This window comes from Lytechinus variegatus, chromosome 2, assembly GCF_018143015.1.
Source record: "Lytechinus variegatus isolate NC3 chromosome 2, Lvar_3.0, whole genome shotgun sequence".
NCBI classification, from domain to species: domain Eukaryota; kingdom Metazoa; phylum Echinodermata; class Echinoidea; order Temnopleuroida; family Toxopneustidae; genus Lytechinus; species Lytechinus variegatus.
The window spans coordinates 27,873,162-27,900,849 of NC_054741.1; the positions used below are offsets into that span (position 1 = coordinate 27,873,162).

The window sequence follows — 27,688 nt, forward strand, 5'->3', positions numbered from 1 at the left end:
TTTGGATGATAATGAAAACATTTTTATAGGTTGCATGTTTGTGAATGTGTTACATCGGAAGGGGAGAGGGGCAGGGGTTGGTCAAAAAGATGTTTGTGGTGGCGTGTTTTCAATTTAAAAACCTGTACTGCGATATATTCATAAGATACAAAGCTGAGTTATTATATGCTGATTATACACGTAGGCCCAATATATTATCAGGTGATGTGTTTTTCAATTAAAGCACAATTTATTTATTTATTGAAATGTGGTACTAATCTCTGTCAGATGTATCTTACTTTGAAAGAATTATGACGTATTTTTTGATGAGCGTTAGTGATATATTTGTATATATTCTTTTTTAAAAATGCTACAATAGGGAATTTTCGCAATTACGAAAGGGACAAATTCTACATAAGATAAAATCTATTGTCAAAAGCCCTTCACGACAAAGTAGTCTTTTTCCAAAGACAGTGAATAAAGACAGTAGTTTCATACTGTACTCTGGACAAACCTTATAGTTTTTTGTCAGCCGTCCAGGATCACCAATTCTCGACAAGGAGCTTTCAGCTGTTCATTGCGATTTGATGGGCATTTTCAATAGATTTTCTATCTTGTAGAATCCATCTCTGTCGTGATTGCAAAAACTTGCTATTCTCTAAAATCAGATTAACTTGGAGCATGCAGTAGAGTTTTTCAGAGAGTCACTCCTTCATGAAAGACAATCTCACTTATGAAAATATAGAGTAAATTATGCTGCTGAATATTTTTAGCTGAAGTTGAGGCTGAATTTGATTTGGATTGTTTGCTAGTCTCCAGTACTAAGTTGTATTTTATATTCATACATACTACAGTGTAGGTTTAATTGAAATGTGTATGTATAGATTGAGTATCATATTGATTGCATTATCTGTATCATAGAATGGTATTTAGTTTATTGCAAATGGTAAAATGACCTTTTTTGTGTGTATGAACAGATATATCTATGTATGCGTATGTTTTGAAAGATGCATATATTCGTTTTGATTCTCCAATATATACCAAATTGATAAGAAAATATATATATATATTTGGTAGTAAAATGACAAATATTGTAATCTGAATTATCCATGGTGTATCATTAAGTTATGCATGACTTATGAACAATTTGCAAATGAACAACAACAAAAAACAGATTGAAATTATGCTCATTTGTTTTTTATAGCATGAGGTAAAATTGCAATATGCATACATTATTTTGATCATTTTTTATAGTCCACCCAACATCCAATTTATTTGAATAAATATAAGAAAATCTAACGAGCATAAACATTCTAACAGGATGTAACGTGACATATTTACATAACATGTTTATGCATCTAAGTGTTGATTTTATTTCAGAAAATAGTGATATGTAAAATGAATTTTTACATGAAATAAAGTCATGTATATTTTGTTATATTTTAGTTTGATCATTAGAAAAAAGGTTTCATTTGACTCATTAAAATAAGCATATTTACATATCATGAGAAGAGTCAACCATATTTTTCCTAATGGAAAAAATATTGTATGTGAAAAGTCACCCAAAATGAAGAATGAATCTTTACCCTCATGCATGAAGTTCATGGTTTCATGACTTTCATCAGACTTTGATGAAGATTCTTTCATCAGATTTTTATGAAGATTTTCTGTATCTTGCTTCTTTGACTTTAAAAAAATTTTATCCCAACATCATGCAAGTTTGAAATTACCATTTAACTCTTAACCTGCTAATGTAGATGTGAATAAAAGGAGGGCATTAACCTTGGTTAAAATGACAAGTTACAAGCTAATGTGCATTTTGATTGGGCAAATCGATGTGTAATTGATAACAAGGTCTATTGAATGAGATGATGAGTGTTACTTGGGGTTAATATGATCACTTTTAATGTTCACCTTACAGTAAAAATAACGAGTTTATTCTCTCAAAACAAAGGCATCCTTTGGTGAAAATGTATTGAAAAATTTACTTTATTTAATCGATAACAAATATATTTACTCTCCAAATGAGTCGTTTACCCAAGGTTTTTTAGCTTTTTTTTTTCTTAGAATTCTCATGGATAGAAATCAAAAGCTCAGAATAATTATGCTGAGGATTGTATGTCTCTTGATATGTGTATATGAAGATGTATAATATATCTATATTTGAATGTTAACACTAATTTTTCATTGAACAAAGTATATTTTCATTGAGGTTTGTGTCTGTGTAATCGAGTTATATTATAAGGTAGATAAGCTTGTAGTATCAAATGTATCAATCAGATTATGAAAACGATGTGTGGTAATTTGTGCAGCTAGGGTAGATGTTTTCATCCTCAAATTTTTTTTGGATGTTTAATTTCCATATTTTAATGGTAGTAAAAGAGCAGAAGCAAAACAGAAGATAATGTCAATTGTTCATACAATTGTACTCAAAAGTTAGTGAGCCCCACCACGAAACGCACTCTTCATGCTGAGTGTTGAATGTAGACAACAATACTACAATGTTCGGCGAGCCCAGAGAAAACAAATTTATTTAATACAATACTTTAACACCCGACTCCACAATTAAATATGTAAAGAAAGGCAGAACTTGGACACTTTAAGTATGTCATATTCTGGTGAAGTTCACTATCTTTTGAGCACCACTGTATATGACACAAGCAGAATCTCAGTCCCATTTAAAAAAGAACTCAAGATTATGAAAACTACCTTGAATTGGTCTTTATTGGCTGCTGAGCCCTGTTACCAAGTAGTTTTGATAATGTCAGAATTACCAAAGTTCTAAGTTCAAGAAGAATATGTCCCAGTTCAGGCTAGTTCAACTGGTGTAGGTTAATGAATGTATTCGTATTGACTTATTTACTAGTCTCTTCAAATGTCTATATAATATATATATATATATATTATATATTGATATGACACCTAGATAGATCCTTGTCATTTGATTTGGTTGTTTGATATTGATAATTCAGCCTTTTTTACAATGACATCATTCATACGATTCTATCCATTTTACATGCTTGCTGAGACAGACCATGCGTGCTTAGCATACATCGCATGCTCTTTTGCAGCCGATTTAATTATTTTATTTTCCACTTTCAATTTCATATTTACAATTATGATACAATTGACATAGTAACATATAATCACATTTGAAGTACATACAAAAAATAAATAACATAAAATGACAATAGACAATTTCATAAATGTCAAATGGCAAGGATCTATTGTAAGTGTCACAAATCAATTTTTTTTCATTTGTGCAATGGACAAAATGCTTCATTTGGTGAAAGATGGAATGATTCATTGCATTCATGAATATTGATTATTTGTACAAATATATATATGCAGCAATGGAAATGCTCCTGAGAGTGACCTCAAGTCAGGACACTTCAAGTCACCTGACCTGAAGTCATGTTCGTGAACTTAGAATTTTTTCTAGGACACCTCAAGTCACCTGACCTGAAGTCATGTTCGTGAACTTAGAATTTTTTGGCCTCGGAGAATACTACTTACCTTATCCAAAGCGATTAGATCAGCCACTTTGTGTATGCGGGGATGCAGGAATAAGGTGTACTGCCATGCCGGACGGCGATCCAAGCGGACCATTTCGGCTACCAAAGTGGCCTAATGAGTGATGATGGCATGCTAAGCATCTAGGCGCACAAATTATTAAGGTAATTGTTCTACTTTTATATTCAACTTGGGTATCACCACTCATTAGGCCAGTTTGGTAGCCGAATTTGCCCCCCGGATCGCCACCCGGCATGGCAGAACTGGCACTGGAAGCGTCGGAAGTGGCTTCACTACCACAAGCAACACCTTATCCCCGCATACACAAAATGGCTGTTCTATTAGGCAACTACCCTCCCTTACCATATTCGCTTTGGACGATAAGGTATATAATACACTATGAAGTCGAAAAAAATTTCGAAGTTCATGAACATGACCTCAGGTCAGGTGACTTGAGGTCAACTCTCAGGTGTGCGTTTCCATTGCTGCTATATGCAGATATATATATATCCATATTACCTTTTGTTGAAGGTCTGATTTTGAGTTGAGTCCAGTAAGTGCAAAACATCTATACCTATATTTCATTAATGCCAATTATGTGATTATGGCCAGTAACTATGAAGCAATAAAGATTTACAAAGGTTAAAACAGGATAAATGCTTAAAAAGCAGAGTTTAAATTGATGGAAAAAAATTACCCAAATGCCTAGGTTTCGGAAATGTTCTTTCAAATCTGTGGTTTATACATGTATTTATAAATTTATAGTAGATCTCTCAACTAGCATTCCCAGTACTTCAGAATTATGTAAATTTTTAGTACTTTAAGAAATTTGGGTATTAATTAAACATCATGTGCATCATATTTCTTTGTCCCAGACATACTTTGTATTCATGATATAGTACAATTACACAGAAGAACATTAATGACTATAAATATTTCATTTTCAGTGTGATAGAGTGGTTGCATTATCATACTTTTGTTTTTATTTTAAAATTACAAATGAACTTCATGAGTTTGATTGCTGTTTAACAGAGGATTGTAATCATTAATTTGCTTTTTGTTGCTTTGAACATAGGTACCCAAACACCTTTGCATATTTGACTTTGATAAGTTTGGTTTGTATTTCAATTAGAGGCATACTTTCACAATAATTTGTTTAATGCCATTGGCCAGTTTCAGCATTATGGTTCTATACCTAAGCCATTTTGTTCTCAGAGTTAGGCCTCTTCAACAATTTGAATTATTAAGAAAGAATTGATTGTGCACTGTGGTCAGGTTGACCATGAGATGGTGCTGTGCAATAAACAGTATGCTGGGGCTGAAACTCCGTAGTTGATGTGCTTTAAACCTGTTTTCATTAATGTGATTCAGGGATTTCTATTTTCAGTAGACTTTAATTAGAGCGATTTCAAGTTTTCAACTTTCAGATATCTTCTAATAGAGTTACAGAACTATGAAGGAAGCCACAATATAATACACCTTTAAATGCTTGTTCAGATATGACACGGTAAAGTTAGAAAACAAAGCTCGACATTTTTGTGTATAAAGTCTCTTATGGGGGTCAAAAATATGTTTCAGAGGCAAGCGAATTCTGTTGCAGGGTGAAAAAACTTTAAACCAATAAATGCTGAAATCATGACATCACATGAAATGAGGCTTTACATCATAATGTTATCATTATTATGGTAGTATGTGATGAGTTCTTTCATACAAGTTTGCACTTATAAGACTTAAAGTGCATAATACAGTTTTATTACCACCAAAAGTAAAGCAATTTGTATAACCACAGAGGTGAACACCTATATTATTTAGCTTTGCTGCGTAATATCTTCACAAATTTTTTAGGCATTGATTTACATGTATACCTCTAGATCTATGTATATATATATATATTACTCATGTACTGTCAATCTTAAAGTTTTAACTGTCAAGTATGCCTGAAAGATTTCCATATTTCATATTTAGCTCAAAGTTTGCAGTAACACACTTCAAAGAAAAAAAACCTAACAATATAAGCATTTTAGATCAAGTTTCGTTTTGATGATGAATTATGTTTTCTTATATGTGTATGATACTCATGTAATTATCAAATTTTCCTAATTTTATCTTTTGTATCCTACGTGAATAAAGGTTTTATGATTCATATTTCAATTTATACTGCTGGTGAGTGTGTTAAATTCATTCTTCCATGAAACCAACAGGGATTGTAGAATAAACATATGTATGGTTCATCAAAGCCCAGGTACACTGCAAAAACTCTGGTGTTGATTTACCACCAGCCCAGAATCTATATTATGTTCACACCAGAGAAGTATTGAAACAACACAAGTTTGGAATCAAATCGATGCAGTTTTAATACTAATTGGTGGTGTATAAATACCTATCTGGTGTTAGACCAAAATGATACTGGTGTTGTTTAACACTTCTCTGGTGGACATATATAGATTCACTAGGGTACCTACGGGGGGGGGCAGTCTGCCCCCCCCCCCCCCTGACGACCGTGCAAGGTACAAAATCCTATATTTGTGGTTGAAGACCTTTTTTCTTTTTTTTTGCTTGTCAATTTTTTTTTAAATTTTTTTTTTGGGGGGGGACGAATTTGCCCTCTGTAGAAAATCCTAGGTACGCCACTGTATAGATTCCAGGCTGGTGTTCGATCAACACCTGAGTTTTTGCAGTGTAACTTAGGGAAAGTCAAAAAATTTAATTTAATACCTTTCCCAGAAGCAGAAACGAGAGCAGTTATTTCAATAGGTTGATTTCTTCTTGCAAGTCATGGAAATATTTGATTCAATATATTTCAATTTTTGTTCAGTTTACACTTGTGCTTGCCTTGCATTCCAAGCTGTCAGATCCTTAAATCGTGTTGCAAGTAAACACAACTTAAAGGACAAGTCCACCCAAACATAATCTTGATTTGAAAAAAGAGAAAAATTCAATAAGCATAACACTGAAAATTTCATCAAAATCGGATGTAAAATAAAGTTATGGCATTTTAAAGTTTCGCTTCATTTCACAAAACAGTTATATGCACATCTCGGTCGGTATGTAAATGAGGAACTGATGACATCACTATTTCTATTTTATTTATTTATTTATTTCAAATCTTTATCCAGAGTAGCCTGTTCAGCTTTATATAAACAAATATGTAAAATTACACAATATATAGGGGAAGGCGGGGTAAGTTGAGCATAGGGGCAAGTTGAGCCACCAGCCCCAGGCCAATAATGAACGAGTCAGACATTGTGGTGGTGTCATGTATTGATGACCCATAGCATAACCCCTAACCCCACCACATTGTTTTCCACTTTGAAACAAAAAGTAGTTTTTTTAGAGGGAAAAGTATGAATTTCAGCCAAAAAAAGTAAAAAAGAGTGTGAAATAAAGTACTTTATTCACACACACGTCTTTAAATATAGTAAAGACATGATAACAACATTGTTAGTCCAGGTATGGATCTTCATTCTTGTCATAGTCTTTTATATGATAGATGCATAATAAATGTGTGGATACAAAATTATCGCACTAAGTTCGGACTGGGGTAAGTTGAGCCAAACAGCATGGGGCAAGTTGAGCCATGGTAATTCTTATGGTAATGTATCTTAAAAAACAAACCATAAAAATCGATTGAAATGCAGGCTGAAAGGAGCAAATTTACATGACTGCTCTTTTCCTTTTAAATTAGCAAGTGAAAAGACTTTAAACAAAAAATTGACATGCTGGTTCTCCCCCTATACATTTTGTACGTAGTTTTTGTGGCTCAACTTACCCCCAGACGGTGGCACAACTTACCCCATATATGGGGCAAGTTGAGCCATTTGACATCGGTTTTTTCAAAGGTCACGATGACTTTCAGTGTGGGGGTAGAAAGTTATATGTAGGTGAAAAACATTTCCCAAGAATCAAATTTAAAGGCAAGGTACTTATTTCTACAATAGTACTAGTCATATCAATTCTAACATGCAAAATGCAAAGTGTCACAACTTACCCCGCCTTCCCCTACAATTAAAACGTTCATTAAAAATCGCTGGTCTTCCACAGGGCTCTGCATTAATACCAATAAACATATAATACATAAGTAAAGAAGACATATATACACATCAAAATAAGATTCAGAATGAGAAAGTAGGACATGGTAAGATAGGAAGAAAGAGAGAGAGAGAGAGAAAGGGGCAGAGGCAAACAGAGAGAGAGAGAGGCAGAGAGGTGGAGAGAAGGTAAGAAAATGTGAAAGAGGGAGAGAGAAAGTTCAGGAGCAAAGATAATTATGTAATATTTGACCAGTCAGGCATATTCTTATGAATAGCATAAGATAGCATAGGATAAAAACCAAATTGAGGAAGTGATCATGCACTTCTAATAAAAAACACAATACATGTAGCATGGGCTGTAAGTATGAGAAGTGATGTCATATTCTTATCTTTGATTGCATTATATCATTTTAGGAGTAATTTAAAGGAGGCTGGCCGCTTTTCTAGTCGCGTAGCGTCCGGAAGGTTGTTCCACTTTGTGGCACCTGAATAAAGGAAAGAATTTTGATAGAAAGAGGGAACATTTTGGGAGTCTCAAAATCAGTTTATTTGATCGTCTAGAGTTCCTCATTAGTACGGTGTCTAGAAGTACAATTCTACGTGAAAGTATAGGTGGGGCAAGTTCATGAATTATTGTAAACATTGTGCAGCAGGCAGATTTCCAAATTTCATGAAATATGAAATATTTTTATTTTCTCGTCATTGTCATGTGAAATGAAGTTTCATTCCTCCCTGAACACGTGGAATTCCATTATTTTAACATTTTGTGCTTCTGGCAAGGTGGTCCTAATCGTCAAATTCGTAAAAATTGAAATATTGTTTAATTCAAACAATAAAAAACAAAAGAAATAGTGAGTGACATCATTGACTCTCTCATTTGGATGTAACTGGCTCGTTCGTACTTTGAAAGGTAATAACTTTCTTATTTTACATCCGATTTTGATGAAATTTTCAGCATGTGCTTGTTTGATTTTTCTCTATTGATTCAAATCAAGATTTTTCTGAAGTGGACCTGATCTTTAAGTATCTTTTTGATATTATCCTTTTAATGACTTTTAAATGATGGATGACTGGAAATGGAATGGCAGAGGGGAAAATGGAGATACCAAGAAGATTCAAGAGTAATCCAAATTTTATAGGAAGCTGATATTAAGATATTTAATTGATTATTACAATTTTACATCTCCCAGAAGATGAAATATATTTTTTTTTACATTTAAATGATACATAACTTTTAATACTGACATAGCACGTGGCTAAATGAATGAATCTGGATTACTAGATTCAATCTGTGCGATAGCTCAGTCGGTAGAGCGGGGGATTCGTATTCCGGTGACCCGAGTTCGATTCCCACTTGGTGCGCTAGTGCCCTTTGGTAAGGCATTAATCCTCAGTACCAGGTCCTTCGGAGAGGACCTTGAGCCGTCGGTCCTCTGGTCGCTTGCTTACAAGCATTCATATTTTCTTAGCAATCAGGTATAAAATCACCACCACCAACAAAAAAAATCCAGGTTTTGGTAACAATGGTCCCACTACATTTGCTCTGGTAACAAGTGCTCCGATGGAAAAATCTGCATGTTAAGCCAAACACAAAATCAAACCTCCAAAAATAAAAATAAACCCCAATCTTATCTTTACATTATTCTGAACTGAAAACTTTAGTACAATCCTAACTCTAACCCTATGCCCTCTGAGATATTAAAGGGGTACGTACTCAAGGCTGAAAATATGATTTGAACAGATAAAGAAAAATCAGACAAACAAAACACTGAAAATATCAGAATCGGACAAGGAATAACAAATTTATGACATTTTAAAGATTTACATTATTCCAGTGAAACAGTTCTAGGCATGTCTTTATGAATATCCAATGAGCAAACTGATGATGTCATATCCCCGCGTGTTCTTTTATATTTTATTATATCAAATCAGGTTTATTCAATTTTTTCTCCATAAACTAATAAGAAAAATGATTGACAATTGATTTAGTGCATTGGATATTCATTGCTGCAACCTATTTCATTATAAGGGAAATATAACATTCACATGAACAAAATAAAACAATTCGGATTTCATGCACTTACAAAGGACAGTGGGTATGTGACATCACCGTCCCACCTAATGGTATTCATGACGACGTGCACTTCGCTATTTGTTATCAGATTTTGATGAAATTTTCAACACTTTCCTTCGTAAATATTTTGCTCTATTTATTTAGATATTATTATTTTCAGCCCGGAGTACCCCGTTTAGACCGAAGCAAATGTCGAATCTCCAGTAAAATAGAGTAAACGGAACCTGAGCAATCAATCTGTTAACGCAAATACAATGGGGCTCGTTCTTGAGGGGCAATTTTCTCAGGTAAAAATGGGCACTAATACGATATGGGCACCTATAAGGAGGCAAAGATGTATGAAAAGGGCACAGAACACTAAGGACATGCACCTTTCTTGGGTAAAAAGGGGGCACTGATTCAAGGAAGGGCACTTACAAGAAGGCAAGGGGCCTTTGCTCACACTTAAAACGGGTTCTTCTCGGGTGAAATGGGCACAGAACACGTTCGCAATGGGGATTTGGGGATAAAAACTGACACTGATATTAGAAATGGCACTTGCTAGCATATAAAACGGGTCCTCAGGTGAAAGGGACATTGTACACGTATGTGTGGGGCATTTTTCTTGCTTTAAAGGGCACTTTTCTTGCTTAAAAAGTGGGGGCACTATGCCCCAGGATCGCGCCGTCCCTGTCAGGGACCAATCAGAAATTGGATTGAACTTTTCAATCATTCATTTCATTTATTTTCCATTTCCAACAATCATTTACATTTACAATAGTTTTTGTTACACACATCTTGATATAATTATAATCAATAAAACAAAGAAACGTATGTATAATAATCAAGATAACAGGTCGGAAATGGAGGAAGCTGCTAAAAAGCGAAGCTTGTAGGATGCAGACTCCTATAACATATACGTATGAACAATGTGAACAAAACACAAATACAACGTGGTAGAAATTGAACTTAAATCTATCTGAATGAATAGTTTAAAAGAAAAAAAGAAAGAAAGAAAGAAATAGAAAATGAGAGAAAAAAGCAAGATCAATGGTCTCCAGATTCTTGCCCCGACACTCACAGCGAATATTACGGATCAACAGGAAAAGGAAAAATATCATATTTCATAGTTCGTAGTGCTGAGTATATCATATGAAAAATATAATGTATGAGTGATGAAGAGTTAAATAAACTAACGAGTATCTTGGAGAAACTTTTTCAACTTAAATTTAAAAGAATTTAGGCTTGGGGAATCTTTGATATTATTATGAAGAGTGCCTTCGAAAGTGAATATTGGTTTGGCCAGAATTGTCCGGGGTAGAGGAAAATGAAATTCCTCGGATAGGGTATTTATGAATAGTTTTGTTTTTGTTAAATGAAGAATCATTCGGATGATATTGAATTCTAAATCTGTTACGTTCAAAACTTCAATACAACTTTGGATCCGTCCTTGGTCACAGTCAATTTCAGTATACATGATATAAGGAATTTATAGAGTGAAATGTTTGCTCTCTCATATTCTGGCTTCTTTGTATTTTGTATAAAACTATAATTCAATATTCTATTGGCTTACGACCACCTATACATTTATTTTTTTATTGGATACTGGAGTGAGAGAAAAAAGCTGCATGTGATCTTGATCGGAGCCGATAGACCTGTTATTAACTGTTGATTCAAATCTACGGCATTGTTTCATATTAAAGGAAAGAGATATTCCATATATTTCTATTATTCAATAGTACCTCAAATAATAATGAAATCCACTTTACCGATAAAATACAGTTCGTGTATCACTGTCTGTTTTAGATTGACAAGCCATCATGTTACCTTTATTTTGAAAGATATATATCCATACAAACTGGTGTGGTCTTCACCTATCACTGACCTGCCTTTTTGGCGCGTGATTAAATTATGAGGGATTCGCTGCGTTATGACGGGTGTTCAATTAGGAGTTTAGTCGCATCCTTGAGAAGAGTGTGTGTGAGGATTTGTGTGTGTGTGTGGGGGGGGGGGCTATTGACAAACGTCTGATTAATTATCTACGAATTCGGACTTTGGTCCTCACGTTTTACCAACGCATATAATCATTTACGAAACCATTTTGATAAACTAGACTTTAGATACAGTCAGAATTGAGATAATCACCATAAACTGAAAGCCAGTTTGATGTCAAGACACGGCCTAGATTCATATATACTTTAACGACGAGACTGTTACACACTTTAAGATTTCGATAAGATGTAATTGATACCAGAACTGTCATACCACCAGTATTTGAGATAATATCAGGTGGTGTTTTACTCCATACAAAGTTCTCTTTGCCACAATTAAGTAACAATCATTTTGACAACTCATTATATGCATGTTAATATGTTCGAAATTGAAGACTAAGGAAATTTCAAAGGATTCTTAGAAAATTGGAATATTCACCATCGGAAACTCTTTTGGTCGGGCCAGCATCGTTAGATTTGTTTATATACGAGTTTATTATTTTCCTGCGGGAGAAGATTGAGAATGACTCGCTACTTGATGAGAAACCTGCTTATTCATTGTTCTGCACTGGTTTTTCTCCTAGCTTCTTCTTTAGTCTTGATCGATGCAGACGGTAAGTGTGTTTTAAACGAAATTAAACTGAAATTCTAGAGGCAAATTTGTGACAATCGTCACAGGTATGGTTCTATATGATTGTCCACGAGACTCATATGAGCACGTAGAGAATTGATAGAAGGTTGGTTAATACGACGAACCTTCTAACTGTTAGCTAAATTTTGTGATCAGAAACTAAGTCACCCCCAAAATAAAGGAATATAATGAGGAAAACACACTATTATTACACTGGAATTGGTTTGGTCATATCCTTATACTGTCATAACTTTATTTTAGTCATACAAAAAAAAGTAAAAAATTCATTTGCACTTCACAAAAATCAGTGGATTTGATGAATATGTCATCGGTCCATTAAGGAGGCATGCAATGCATACATGAGTATATAATATATTTAGAAATCACGTTTCTAAACAAAGATATTTGTTATTATTCAATTTGATTTGATTTCCTTTTTTCAATAACAAAGGTATATACAAAATAATAATCATTTTCAACATTAAGTAACAATAAGCATATTAAATATAATAACTGAATCTGGTTGTAAGTCAAATATAAATTACACTTGGAAATTTTCTCTTTAAAAAATGTTGAAACGTGTATATGAACTTAAAAAAATACATATAATATCGTAAATTTAAATATGGGAGACCGCCATCTTAAGCTTGAAACTTGATGGAGGTTTCAAAAGGAAAGGGGGAGAAAAGCATACTACAATGCAATAAAAGAGCCTATTGCACAAAATGGTAGCAATGTAGCGATAGAAAAGGTGAATGATTGATAGACTCATGACAGATGCTCTCAAGTCTTTTATATCAGATGACATGTTTTTTTTCTGTAAAGTGTGTAAAAATGTCCTGCACCAAAATAAATGATATAACAAAAATTAGGCACAATATAAGTAGAATTATTCTGAATCGAGTTTTCCAATCAAATCAATTGCTTTATGAATATTGTTTATGCTTTATGGATCAATTCTGTACAATTAATTAATTTTTTCATTTGTTTTATAAATTATGGTCGTGATGTGTGATAACCTTATTTCTCAGTGAGAACTTTAAGAGACATTTTACTAAAACAAAGACCATCAAAAGGAATTAGACATAATCAAGTTAGCACGCCTGTCATTCAGCCAAAAGAATATGTATGAAAGTATTTTTGGGGTCAATTTTTGCCTGATATATTCTTGTGATTAATGAATATTCCGCCATTCTCCTTTGCCTCTTCAGAGTAAATTTCTCATTGAAAACCCTGATTGAAACGCTGGTAATTTAGTCACATTTTACGTTTGCCAAGCATCAGCAAGTCCCAAGCCTATAAGTAAAACGCAATTAGTATTTCAACCTTGGACTAAGTTGGTACATCATTCCAACATAATAATAAATGAATGAAAAGAGCAAAACATACTTTATTTGGGAGTATGCAATTCAGACTACTGCTTCTATCGGGCCCATTTCCAGAGGCAAGTCCAGGATTTGAGAGGGGGCACTTCCAAGTTACCAAAAGGGGATTACCTACACTCGCGGGGAACATTTTCTAGCCCATTTTTTACAAGCAAAACACACCCATAAATATTCAAATCCAGGGGCGGATCCAACTTTCGCCAATAGGGAGGGGGGGGGCCGAAAAATATTTTGATCAACATTTTTCTCGATTGGCCGCTACAATCTGGCTTTTTTTGTTGTTGGTTTTTCAGGGGGTAGTCCTAACTAAAGACTTAAGTATATGTTAGTTTTTATTGCTATGAAAAATAAAAGGTATCTCATGTGGTCTTGATATATAATGCGAGCGCGAAGCGCGAGCTAAAAATCTTTTATATTTTATGTCCTTAGAACTGAAGATTCAGAGCAGTTTTTATAATTATGAACAAAGATAAGTATCCGACTAAACAATGCGAGCGCGAAGCGCGAGCCGAAATTTTATCATATAGTAACGTGAAAAGTGACTCAATTAGGACTGTTTTTAGTGATTAATGAAGAGGATACAAGTATCACCAATTAAAAAATGAGAGTGCGAAGCGCGAGTTCAAAATTTCTGATATTCCGACCTGAAGAAAATGAACAGTCTAAGCGCGTTTTTATTTAAATAAACAAACTGTGTGTCTCAAACAATTAAATGCGAGCACGAAGCATGAGCTTAATTTTTTATATACTGACATGATAAAGGAGCATTTTGACAAATTTTGGTAAGAATTTCCAAAGAGCATAGGTTTCTCACAAATCAAACAATGCGAGCGCGCAGCGCGAGCTGAACATTTTATATATAATGTTTTATTGTCCAACTTAATGGAAATTCATTTTGTTTACATGCAAACATACAGATTACAAATATACATAATCAAGGAGAGACAAAATTAATACAAAATACTGGCATGCACGTAATACATTCGTTCTTATACATAAGACGATTAAAAGAGTATAACGAGATCATTGCTGAAATAAGAACAACAAGAAGGCATATTCGGTGTAATTATCATTACCATCATTCTAAAACTGTTAAATGAGTAAATACACATTAACAATTTGTGTAAATCAAACAAAATAATGAAAGCTTGATGTGCGAGCTAAAAAAATGAGTGCAAATTGATATCAGAACTGGATATATTGTATATATATATATTGGTTATATATTAGTGTCATTTAACCCTCTTGAATGGGATTCATTACACAGGCAATGCGAGCGCGAAGCACGAGTGAAAAAAAATTATATAAAGTCTATTTTTCAATTCTTCCCCTCACTTTTTTTTTGTTGTATCCTTTCGGGGTCGGGCCGGTCGTTACGAGGCTGTAAATTACACATCATGGGTAAAATACCTCTTTCTTACTTTTCTTTCTGTTTTTCGTAGTTTCTATCAAGGTAAAGAGTACACTTTTTTTCTGCAGGTTGTCAAAAAATAGGGGGAGGGCCGGGGCCGGCTCGGCCCCCTCCTGGATCCGCGCCTGATTAATCAGCAAGGTTGACAAAATAGGCAAGTAAGCAAATAAAAGAAAAGAGTGCATAAGGGGCAATAGACCCGCGCCTGCCCGACCATTTATTCATTTGACCATTTTTTACACCAAAATAATTTGTATATGTACGCTCAAGTACGAATAAGTATTTATATCTTTTAGAGCATCTGCTTTAGAAGGTCTATTAAATCTTGTGAAATAAGATTTTGACACCTTTTTTTTGGGGGGGGGGGTGGAATTTGATATATACGTTTTGTATTGCGCTAACCTCAATTTAAATATCATAGAGAATGTCATTAAGCGTCTTAGACCATAAGACGAATTCTCTAGCAATAAACTAAAACAAAAATTACGATACATGCGATTTCGAAATAGTGCAATGACATTAATATATTTAGGAAAATTATGATGTAGGGAAGAGATTTCACAACCTATAATTTATATGCCATTAACGATTGATTTTTTTTTACCAAGCAATTATTAACACTTTTTAATTTGTCTATTAAATAAACCTGGATCAGCCACTGGTGTTACATGTCAGTAGAGCAAAAATTGTGAATCTGATCGGAATATAACACACATGCCGATCCGACTCACTATAAAGTGATAAATGTTACGAATATAAAATAAATTGTGACACAATGCGTGTTCCTAAAAATAAGTCTAAATAATCCAAACAAAAAGGGTGTGTGTGAATTTGAAATGACAAAAAATGTCCTGAATAAATAATTCCTGAAGCTTTTTTTTGCAGATTTACTTGATCGCAACCGCCCCAATAGGAACAAAGGAAGTGAAAATTGCCCCACCCCAAAAAAATTATATCGCCATATACATGGGTAAATACCATGATTACAGATTTTCGACAAAAAAACCCTTATATTTTGTTGATCGAATGTAGTAAACAAACCTTATAAACCATGCCCCTTTTAAAGAAATTTAAGACTACAAATTAAAAATCGACATTATCTTTTCTTCGGTTTGGGGGTTCTCTTCTTCAAAAACATTTCCTGTTACCTAGTCTGTTTAATTGAAATAGGGGAAACTAAATGCATGATTCCTGCCTTTCATGCCTAACCCCCCCCCAAAAAAAAAGGCTTCATTGTTTCAAGCGTTTTACTTGTCACGAGTTATACTTAAATAATGCTTTCAAATATTTTTTTAGGTGATGAGATAATGATAGATCATCTTTGTGGAATTATGATTATGACGCATTACACCATGGTTGTAGGCGATGTTTGTAAAATTATTTTTCGTATCACTTCCCTTTTCTGTGGATTTAGTTTAAAACACATCCCTTTTATATGGGTTGCTTTTTAAATAAAAATTTTAACGGGCTTATGCTTATGTACTCGAGGTCTTTCAGTTTTTGCTTTTATTTAGTAGTAAATGGCGCTTTTCCTCATAAGGACAGTTGTATCATAATTTCTAATGAACAAATTGATGGTTATTAGTTATGCTCCTTTTAATAGAAACGGCAGACGTACATGATTGGTTGGTAAGATTGGCTATAGGTGGAAAACAATTGTTGCAAATCAAGGGGGAAACACCGTTCGTTCACTTCGCTCCCTTACCAAAATTCAAGCGTCTCAATTAATTTTGCCAACCCTCTCTTCCAAAGGAAAAAAAATAAATGCTTTATATATATATATTCATATACACGGACTTGAAGCCTATTCACACTCACATCAATATGTTAATTATGACACTGCGTATGTGTGTAATTACCGTTCCTAATATTTTTGTCAGGCGGGCGGGTGATTTATATCTCTTGTGTAATATCAACACGAAGAATCATATCTTTACTAATGGATTAACGATTAACCGGACTGTTGCAGCTAGTACCACTCACCAATTGGTGAATGTAATTATCATGGGATTGAACTGTACTCTACCCTTCCAGATATTTTGTAATGTTTATCAACAGTACTCTTTAGCGTTCCCATTCCGGTTCTACACCCGCTCTCCTGGAAAATTGTATCCCATTTATAATAATATTAATAATAATGATAATAATAACAATAATAATAATGATAATAGTAATGATAATGATAATAACAATAATAATAATGGTAATAATAATAATAAATAATGATAATAATAATGATAATAATGATGATAATGATGATTATAATAATAATGATAATAATGATAATAACAATAATAATAATAATGATGATAATAATAATAATGATAATAATATTAATAATAATATTAATAATAATTTTAATAATAATAACAATAACAATAATAATAATAATAATAATAATGATAATAATAATGATAATAATGATGATAATGATAATTATAATAATAATGATAATAATAATAATAACAACAACAATAATTATAATAATGATGATAATAATAATAATGATAATAATAACAATAATAATAATAATAATAACAATAATGGTAATAATAATAATAACTGTGGTATCTTATCGAGCGCACACATCGTCCAGAGACGCTCATGGCGCGAGCCCAGCAACAGTTCCTTTGGATATATAATATATATAAGTAACAACAAATATTAATGCAAACGAAGTCAACAAAAGATCTTACAGATCAAGTCCACCCCAGAAAAATGTTAATTCGAACCAAAAGAGAAAAATCAAACAAGCATAATGCTAAAAATTTCATTAAAATCGGATTTTAATTTTTTTTTCATTTTCCTTATTTTTCATAAAACAGCAGTATGCACAATTAAGTGACATGTAAATGAGAGTCGATGATGTCCCGCACTCACTATTTTTTTATTGTTTGAATTATAGAATATTTCAATTTTTACAGATTCGGCAGTAATGACCAGCTTGACTGAACCATAGAGTGTTGAAACAATGGTAAATACACATGTTCAGGGGTTGAATAAAACGTTGTTTTACAGGAAAACGAGGGTAAAAATAGAATTTGTCATATTTCAGATAATAAAATACAAAAGAAATAGTGAGTGAGTGATGTCATCAGTTCCCCCATTCGCATACAGACCAGGATGTGCAGATAACTGTTTTGTAGAAATAAGCGAAACTTTAATTGAAATTTTCCGTCAGTAGTTTTGCTCTTCGGTTATTCTCTTTTCATTACAAATACAACCCGGTACATAATTTTAAAAAGTACAGGTTTGCATCACCAACTGGAATCCTCACGGAACGTCTACTCCTTCCTCAATCTCAAGAGGATGTGACTGATAATAATAATTACTATTGATATTTAGATTAAAAATTTCTAATAATGCAAATTTCCATAAGAATATCTGGACACGAGCTTTGTAGTCCAATGACTGCTATCGGTTATTGCCGAGGGAAGATGATCTCCCTAATTTCTTTGCAGTTATAATGGAAGAAGTAGTTGAATAATATTAATGCTAATAAACATTAATTTGTATAAAGCGCAGCTTTTATATGGATATATTCAACTGCGCTTGTTCAGAGCTCTTTTTTACTTATGTCTACACAGCATGTTTTTTTTTTTGTGTGTTTTATTATTCAACATCATTTGTATCTAGATTTATTTCCGTTCTAGAGTTAATACAAATACATTCCAAATATAGCATAACCGAATGAACTGGACTGTAGGCCCATAAAAAAAATTTAGAGTCAAACATAAAATTCATTAGATAAACATCAGAATTGGCAAAAATCACGAGGCGAACAACGAGGAAGGAGACTCTTCCTGACCACTCTTAGAATACAGGTGCAGAAGAATGTCACACTGCACAGTGGGCAACTTTACAGGTGTGATATTGTACCTCCTTTCGCAAATTAATGCACCTTTAAAGTTGCAACTTTTTTAAAGAGTAAAATATGTTGCATGTTTAAATATGGTGTTATATAGTGTAACTTTTTAATGTGCAAAATTTGACCCATTTTCTTACAGTGAATGATGGAAATTAAATGGAGGATTTTGCCCCCCCCAACAAAAAAAAAAAAATGCTTTTACAAAAAGCAAACACTGGGATCAAATCGCCATCATAGACCTGGTAATAAAGAAATAAAAGCTTTGTTATTTAGCGGATCATATTCAGTCATCATTCATTGTTCGAAATGATTAAAATGTCCACCCAACCCAACTATTTCAATTTAATTTGATCACAATAAGTTATGGTTGAATTCAAAGTTTTATTGAATTAATAGACTCCCCAAGCTAATTGGTATACAATCCAAATGAAATAGATGATAATGATTGATAATCTATCATTGAATACACTGCACTCCTCTAACTTTTGTCTCTCTCAATGACGTCAATGTCACATATTAGGTATACATTACTCTGTTGAATATAAACTAATTGACACATTTTTTAATGATAAGATATATATATATATACATAATTAGGAGTTATGTAAATCAGATAAGGTTTTCAGATAATTTGATCAGAGTCCGAATACATATGGAGCCTGTAGTTGTGTTTTTAATGTACACTCTTTGAATACCGACAGTTGTAATATTTTGGCGTTTCTTTATACAATCGATCAATGTTATTTTTCACAAAATATTCATATGCACAAATTAATCACATGCAAATGAGAGAATGGATGATGCCACTCACTCACAATTTATTTTCTTTTATTGTTTGAATTATACAATATTTCAATTTTTACAGATTTGAAAATAAGGACCAACTTGACTGAACCATAAAATTTTACATGTTCAGGGAGAAATTAAACCAAGTTTCACACGACAGTGAGGAGAAAATAAAAACATTTCATATTTCATGTAGTAAAATACAAAATAAAGAGTGAGAGGACGATGTCATCAGGGGAGCGTTTCACGAAAGGACTTGTCAGACGTTTTATCCGACAAGTCCTGTTTTATCCGACAGTTACTATAGTAACAGTGCTTCTCAACCAATCAGAATCCAGGAAAGTTGTCAGATCTGACAACTTGTCGGACGAAAATATTGATGAAACGCCCCCAGTTCCCTCGGCCTCGTTTGTATATCGACCGGGATGTGCGTATAACTATTTTGTGAAATTAAGCGAAACTTTAGAATTTCATAATTTTCTTATTTTACATCCGATTTTCAAGAAATTTTCAGTGTTATGCTTGTTGGATTTTTCTCTTTTTATTCAAAACAACTTTTTTGGGGGTGGACGCTTGTCCTTTAATATATCTAATTTGTTACATATGTTCCTTTAATATATCATCTTTGTCATATTTGTTATGGAAAATGTATTATACGAATGATAATGAATGCAGAAGAAAACAATAAAATAAAATGAAATGAAATATTAAAACAAATCGTAAATATGAGTGATTAAAGTCAAAATTGAATAGATTTTAAGATAATTATTAAATTGATGAAAATATAGATTTTCCGTTTCGATCATTTATTGTTACAAAGAATGAAGGTTCCTAAAAAAACTGAAATGCATTGTACTGAATTTTGTAATTGAACAATAATATTCAAACGATCTCTTATACCCTTCCAGGCACTGTACGTTTGGTGAATGAGTTCGACGTCGCAACCAACAAGGGACGCGTCGAGATCTACTACGACGGTGATTGGGGTACCATATGTGATGACGAATGGGACATACTCGACGCTGACGTGGTGTGTCGGCAACTTGGGTTCACTGGGGCAATCCGGGCTCTGCCAAGGGCCTACTTTGGTCCGGGCGAAGACCTGATACGGGCTGATAATGTAAGATGCACAGGGAACGAGGAAAGGATACAGGACTGCCCTAACGCAGGGTGGGGCACTCATAATTGCGTTCATCTTGAGGATGCTTCAGTGGAATGTTCGACAGGTAGGTCGATCTCTTATGCTGCAGTCACATTTCATCCGTCGACCAGATGGAGGTATACGCATGTCTTTTGAAAATGTTAAAGGGGTATATCCCGGTGCACCTCTGTTACTTTGAGTGCCCAAGCTAATTTGCACAAACGATTGCTCTATATTTTGAAATATCCGTGTAATTTTGTGTCATGGACCAACGACGGAACGGTCTATTATGTTACATTCTTGTGAAGTATATTATTTACAGATTCAGAAACAACTCACTTCATATTATTTGACCTTTTTCTGAACTCGTTAACTACTCAATACCCCACCAAAAGGGGGGATAAATCTCGAATACAAAATACCCAGATATTCTGATAAAGAAACCATAATGAAAACGATTGAATGCATGTATCGGTAACATATTTGTGATTATTAAATTTAGAATAATAGAGTGATTACACACACCCCAACATTTTGTCACCAATTTTATGTTGAATGAATAACGTATCTAGAATATAGTATATAGTCTTAATATACACAACAATGAATATATATAGTTGAAATATACCTTCAACTGTCAATCAGTCCACGGCCTTGCTGGAAAGCTTCTAGCTGAAAGCAGGCTTTTTAACCGTGATTAAATAAATAAAATACAATACAAATACAATACAATCATCGACTAATACCATAAACTGAAATTTTCTCTCTTTTTTGGTCTGCTTAACATTTTAGCCACCGTTCGCTTAATGGGCGGTCCGGATCGTTACGAGGGCAATGTCCAAGTCCTGGACGACGATGATAACACGTGGGGTTACGTGTGCGACGACGGCTGGGATGACGTCGACGCACAGGTCGCCTGTAATCAACTGGACCAACGTACCAGCGAGTATGCCCTCGTTAATTCGTCGTACGGAACGGGGGATGATGCGCCTTTCGTCCTCAACAACGTCGAGTGCGATGGATACGAGTCCACCCTGCAAGAGTGTCAGCATGGAGGCTGGAGGAACTGCACAAGGTTCGACAAAGCTGGGGCTCTTTGCACAAGGGGTGAGAATTAAAGTTCAAGTTTCACAACATCAGACTACCATCTCAACACACTCTCAGTCAGAAGTACTGTTAGATATGATAAAGAGAAGGAGACATCCCTGTTGATATCACAGATTTTGCCATTTTTACTTGTTTCCGCTGCAAACATCAAACGCAGGGACTGTGGTGCAAGGGTACTTTGAAAGACTTTGATGGCAAGATGACCTCAGGGTCTTAATAAAAGACATTGGGATTAAAGAGTCACGCGACCAAGACCTCTCATCTAGATACTATATTTTCTAGATAGATAGTCAGACAAATAGATAGATAGATAGATAGATACATAGTAAGATAGATAAATGAATAAATCAACAAACATATTAACGGGTAATATAAGCACAAGTCATCATAATTCGGTTATTGCTCGTTATTGTCACGATTGTTTGTCATTTGCTAGACTACTATGAGGACGGAGAATTGCGATTGGCTGGTTCAGGGTATCCAAACAGAGGGCGAGTAGAGATCTATCATAATGGAGAATGGGGTACCGTTTGTGACGATTACTGGGATTACTATGACGCAAAGGTAAGACATTTTTACTTCAAATGAGTGAATCTTGTTTTTTCGCAGGTACGAGGACGTTTTGCGAAGACTCAAGCGAATGCAATCAAATATGGTAGGAAAATAAATAGGGGAAAAAAAGTCGCATTTTATGCGCGAAAAGTCTGCGAAAGTTACATACAGGACTTCGGAATCTTGGTCAATTACTTTTCTTCACTCTAAAAACACGGAGTAAAATTTTACCCAATATTGGGTAGAAAGGGAACATGAATGTTTGCTGGGAATTTTTTACGCATAATTGCGTAAAATTTACAAAATGTTTGGTTTCTTTTTACCCAACCAAACATGCATGTTCCGATTTTTCCTAATATTGGGTAAACCTTTTTTTAGAGTGTTAAGATCCACAGAAGTTTGGACAAGCTTTGATTTCTTGAGAACAATACTGCGCGATTATGCGACCAACTGTCCTATGTTCTCGAGTTCCCGTTTAAGCCCACAATCTTAAAAATGGATTATTATCATGATTATGGCAAGTAGATTGAAGACACTGTAATGCAGAATGTTGTATTTGCGGTTGTATCATCTGCTAAATTCTTAAAATGTCTGTATTCGGCATTACCTTGATGGCCATATTTCAGATGGATGGCGCAGGAATCAGTCCTCTTTTTAACCATCTGAGATCTTGGCTAATCCTATCAGTACCTACATTTCGATTACACAGTTTCGATCGATATCAGTTTAAGATCAGTTTAAGATCGTAATATCAGTTTAAGGTCGTAGTGGAGGTGCCGTGGCCGAGTGGTCTAAGGCGCCTGGCTATACATGGAAAGTACGAGGTTCGATCCCCGGCCGTGGCACCTATGCCCATGAGCAAGGCATTTAATCTGGAATGCTCTTTTATCCTGTTTTCAAATAAATGGAAATGCTATATGCATTATTGCTAACTAGGTGTGCACTTGTTAAAAAAGAAAAAAAAAGATCGATTTGAATCTATCAAAACTCTTCAACACGACTATTTCTCTTTTCAATCCTTTTTTATACGTGTCTTCAACATGTTCAAGTTGAAATCATATGGCACAGTGCTAGAGCAATACGGTTGATGTTTTTAGTATATTGCATATTCCCAATATTTCTGGAAAATGACTTAAAGCAAGTTGAATTACATCATTATACATTAAGGGGAGTGTTTCATCAACATTTTCATCCGACAAGTTGTCAGATCTGTCAACTTTCCTACATTTTGATTAGCTGAGAAGTAATGTTAATATGGTAACTGTCAGGATAAAATGGGACTTGCAGGATAAAAGATCCGACTGGTCCTTTCATGAAGCGCTCCCCTGCAAATTAAGTGTTCTCTAATTAAGTAATTAGTGAAGGTAGGCGAAAACAATCAAACGTGTAGGTTACTTTCCTCACCAGTTACCGGGCAGTATGTATCTGTTGCAATGAAAGATGCATGAGAGGGGGTAAAAAGGGCAAGTCTTCATCAGCTAATCAGACCTTCTCATGTATTCACTCTCATATAAAGGTTGTATGTCGTCAGCTAGGGTACTCAGACAGTCAGCCCAAAGCCTACTACAAAAGCTACTTTGGACCAGGCCAGGGTAGGATATGGCTGGATAATTTGGCATGCATAGGTTCGGAGGAACGCCTCGAGTACTGCATCACCAGTGGTGGTTGGGGAGCACATGATTGTAGTCATGGTGAAGACGCAGGTGTTTACTGTGATGAAAGGGGTAAGTGTTTTCAATTCAGGGTTTGAGTTGTTATAGATACAATTTAATAAGGATAATACATGTATTGTGTAGACGTTTATTTACCAAACTTTGTGTTTTATCATGAATAATTTGAGGTTTGTTCATCGATTTTGCTTAAATTCAATCATTGTTAGTCTCCAAAAGCAGAGTAGGTTTAAAGCTCACTGGTCTGCCACTATGGGTGCGGGTAGGTGTGATTAACTTTCAGATTTTATTGTCAATTGCAGGTGAATTCGATGCAGCAGAAATCACTGGGATAATCCTCGCATCACTCTTCGCAGCATCCATTCTGTTCTGCTGTGTTAAATACATTTGTTGCGAGGCAGCGTCCAACAAAAGACATCAACGACGGCGCCGTTCACGAATTCAACGCCAGAGAAGGAGATCACAGACGACTGCGACAAGACCAACCGATCCAGAAGAGCATTTTAACGCGCACTTCAACAACGCGTACACGATTAGTGACAACCAAGATGAAATATTCACTCCTCCTGGTTTCCCCTTTGCGTACCCGGGATCTGCACCACCACCCTTCTCTCCTACAGACCTACCCCCGCTTATGAAACTATCATGTCAACTTCTACACCAGAAGGTTCTGCAGTACCAGTTAACAGCGACGAAACTGTCGCCAGCAATTGTGTAAATCAAGCTGGTCCAACTCTTCCCAAAGTATACCTTCTGATACAGGTGCTCTTCCAAAGCCAGATAGTAGGCCTAACCTCCCTTCAGCTCAACCCGCCAGTAGTCTGCCTTATCCTCCACCTCAGCCAACAAGTAACAATCCTCATCCTCTACATCAACAACCTCCAATACCATCAAACCAATCGGTAGTCATGCCACCAGTAGAGACAATTACATCACCGTCTACAAATCAGTTAGGGAATGACCACGAGCTGTCCTCTGCACCACCTCCATATACACCCCGAGCACCCATAGAAGGACAGTCTCAGCAGCCTCCCGCGGCGCCCTCACCGGTGAACTCAGTAACAGTAGCAGAAAGTCCTGCTACCGAAGTAACAAGCGTTACATTTGTAAACAGTGCCGAAGAATCAATAAACCTAGGATTGCCAGATGATAACGAACGGTTATCGGATGCTTGATATTATTATAACAAAGATTCTTAACCCAAAAACAAAACATTTTAAAACACATTTTAAAAATGTAATAATTGCTCGATTTTAATGCTATTATTTAAAAAATATCTTCCGAGTCTCATCGTCAAATGAACTGATGGTTTGGTGTAGCCCACTATCAGTGATCGAGAAGACAGAATGCAAGGAATGAAGAATTCGTCTAAAATTTTGTTGAAGCAGTTACCAAATTTAATGAGCCCGATTGTATACATTTAAAACTGGTTCAAGACATATCAGCTTATTTTAGAAGGAAATCATTATATTATAATATTATTTTCATTATATCTTGATGAGGATCATCACCATATATTTTCAAGATGTAACATAGAATATTTTCAAGATGTAACATAGAATAGAAAACTGCTTGCGTACGTCAATAAGACTTTTCAAATTTTGTTAAAAGCAGGCGTTTGGAGAGAACGTAATGGCACTATGCATAAGCACACCAGGGTCCCGTCTTACAAAGAGTTACGATTGATTCAGTCAATCTCAACTCTATGGAAATCCATCCAGACCATGATTTTTTCTACAGGAAATTTGCACAATCTCCTTAGTAACAAAGCGAATCACACTAAATCTTCAAATGGACGATGAATGTATGATTATACATCATATCTAGAAAAACATTTTGAAAAAATCATGCATTTTTTATGTTGACGTTGCTGCCATAGTTGTGATTGAAGGGATTAATCGCAATTCTTTGTAAGACGGGCCCAGGAATGAATGAAAAAGACAGTACTGCAGTATGAACTTGATTTTTTTTTGTCGAACATCACAAAAATATCATTATATTCATAAAAAAATTATCATCTGATTGTAATTTGTTACACGATTAAAGATCATCATGATCATGGTTACACTGTTGAGAGTCGTTCGGATGTAAAAAGAAAGATATGTGGGTTTAAGAGTCAATATAATTTTAAGATGCATTTCTAAAATGTATGGATATATTTTCAAGATGTAACATAGAATAGAAAACTGCTTGCGTACGTCAATAAGGCTTTGTCACAGAGGACTGGAGACGACAAGTTACGCGGAAGGCTTATTTAATACAATAACTGAAATTTGAATAGCTAACGAGAGATTCTGCTAGCCTATAGCAATTGCAAATTACCTGATGACTTACACAATCGTCTTTCTTCTAGAATCACAAGATTTGTTTGTATAGAGATGTTGTTTTGTATAAAATAACGCAGCTAGGCCTTGTAGATATGTCATATTAGTAGAAAAAAACTTTGAAGAAATATCCTATTTGACAAGTGCATATATCTTTGTATTCAATTGATGAGCCTAAATGCATTTATAAATGCAAGAATTCAGCGTGAATGCCTTTTGATTTTATACGAAGATTTTGTAATCAAACCTATATCACATGAATGTCATTTGGTTTGTATATTATGCTATATTATATTATTATTATTATAATTGGATGGGAAGATACATATTAAAATATGAACAATATGAATGTGTGTTTTGTACTCAACTCACGTCTCTCTATTCTGTCCCCAACACACAAACAAACTTACACATATGCTCCCACACCTCAAACAGACTCACCTGCACAAACGAACTCACTTCGACAAACTGACCCTAATACCCTCACACACACAAAGCACCCGCACCTCACACAGAAACACCTCCCACCTAACATCCCCACATATAAGCTCCTACGCCTCACAAACACGCATCTAAACACACACGTACATACACACAAAGCAAATTAACACAGACTGACGTACCTCACACAGAAACACCTCCCCCCTAAGCTCCAAAACCTCACAAACATGCACGCATCTACACACCCACATACACACAAAGCAAACGCAGACTGACGTACCTCACACAGAAACACCTCCCCCTAACATCCCCACACATAAGCTCCCAAGCCCCACAAACACGCATCTACACAAACACACACACTCACACAAAGCAAACACAGATTGACGTACATCACACAGATATACCCACCCTCTCACACACATGCTTGCACGCCCACTCTAACTCCCACAGATACACCCAGACTAAAGCCCTCATTTGCTCCCACACCCGCACTAACTCCCACACCTCACACAGATACACTAACACCCTCACACACACTCACACCCACACTAACAGTGCACCACACACAGATATACCCACACTAATGCCCTCAAACATATGCTCTCACACCCACACTAACTCCCACACCTTACAGTTAAATCAACGTAACATCCTCACGCATATACTCCCACACCCACACTAACTCCCACACCTCACACAGATACACCAACAATTACACCCTCACACATATGCTCTCACACCCACACTAACTCCCACACCTTACAGTTAAATCAACCTAACACCCTCACACATATGCTCCCAC

At 35.0% G+C, this 27,688-nt stretch overlaps 1 long non-coding RNA gene and 1 pseudogene across 1 annotated transcript; one reads left to right on the plus strand and one right to left on the minus strand.

Moving 5' to 3' along the window:
• Positions 1-1,253: 1,253 nt before the first annotated feature.
• On the minus strand, positions 1,254-5,887 carry LOC121407744. Its single transcript, XR_005968949.1, has 2 exons — positions 3,442-5,887; positions 1,254-3,385 (listed from the first exon to the last, which is right to left on the minus strand). It is a non-coding gene; the product is annotated as an uncharacterized LOC121407744 (long non-coding RNA).
• Positions 5,888-11,873: 5,986 nt separating this feature from the next.
• On the plus strand, positions 11,874-25,334 carry LOC121407745 (annotated as a pseudogene).
• The last annotated feature ends 2,354 nt before the right edge of the window (positions 25,335-27,688 follow it).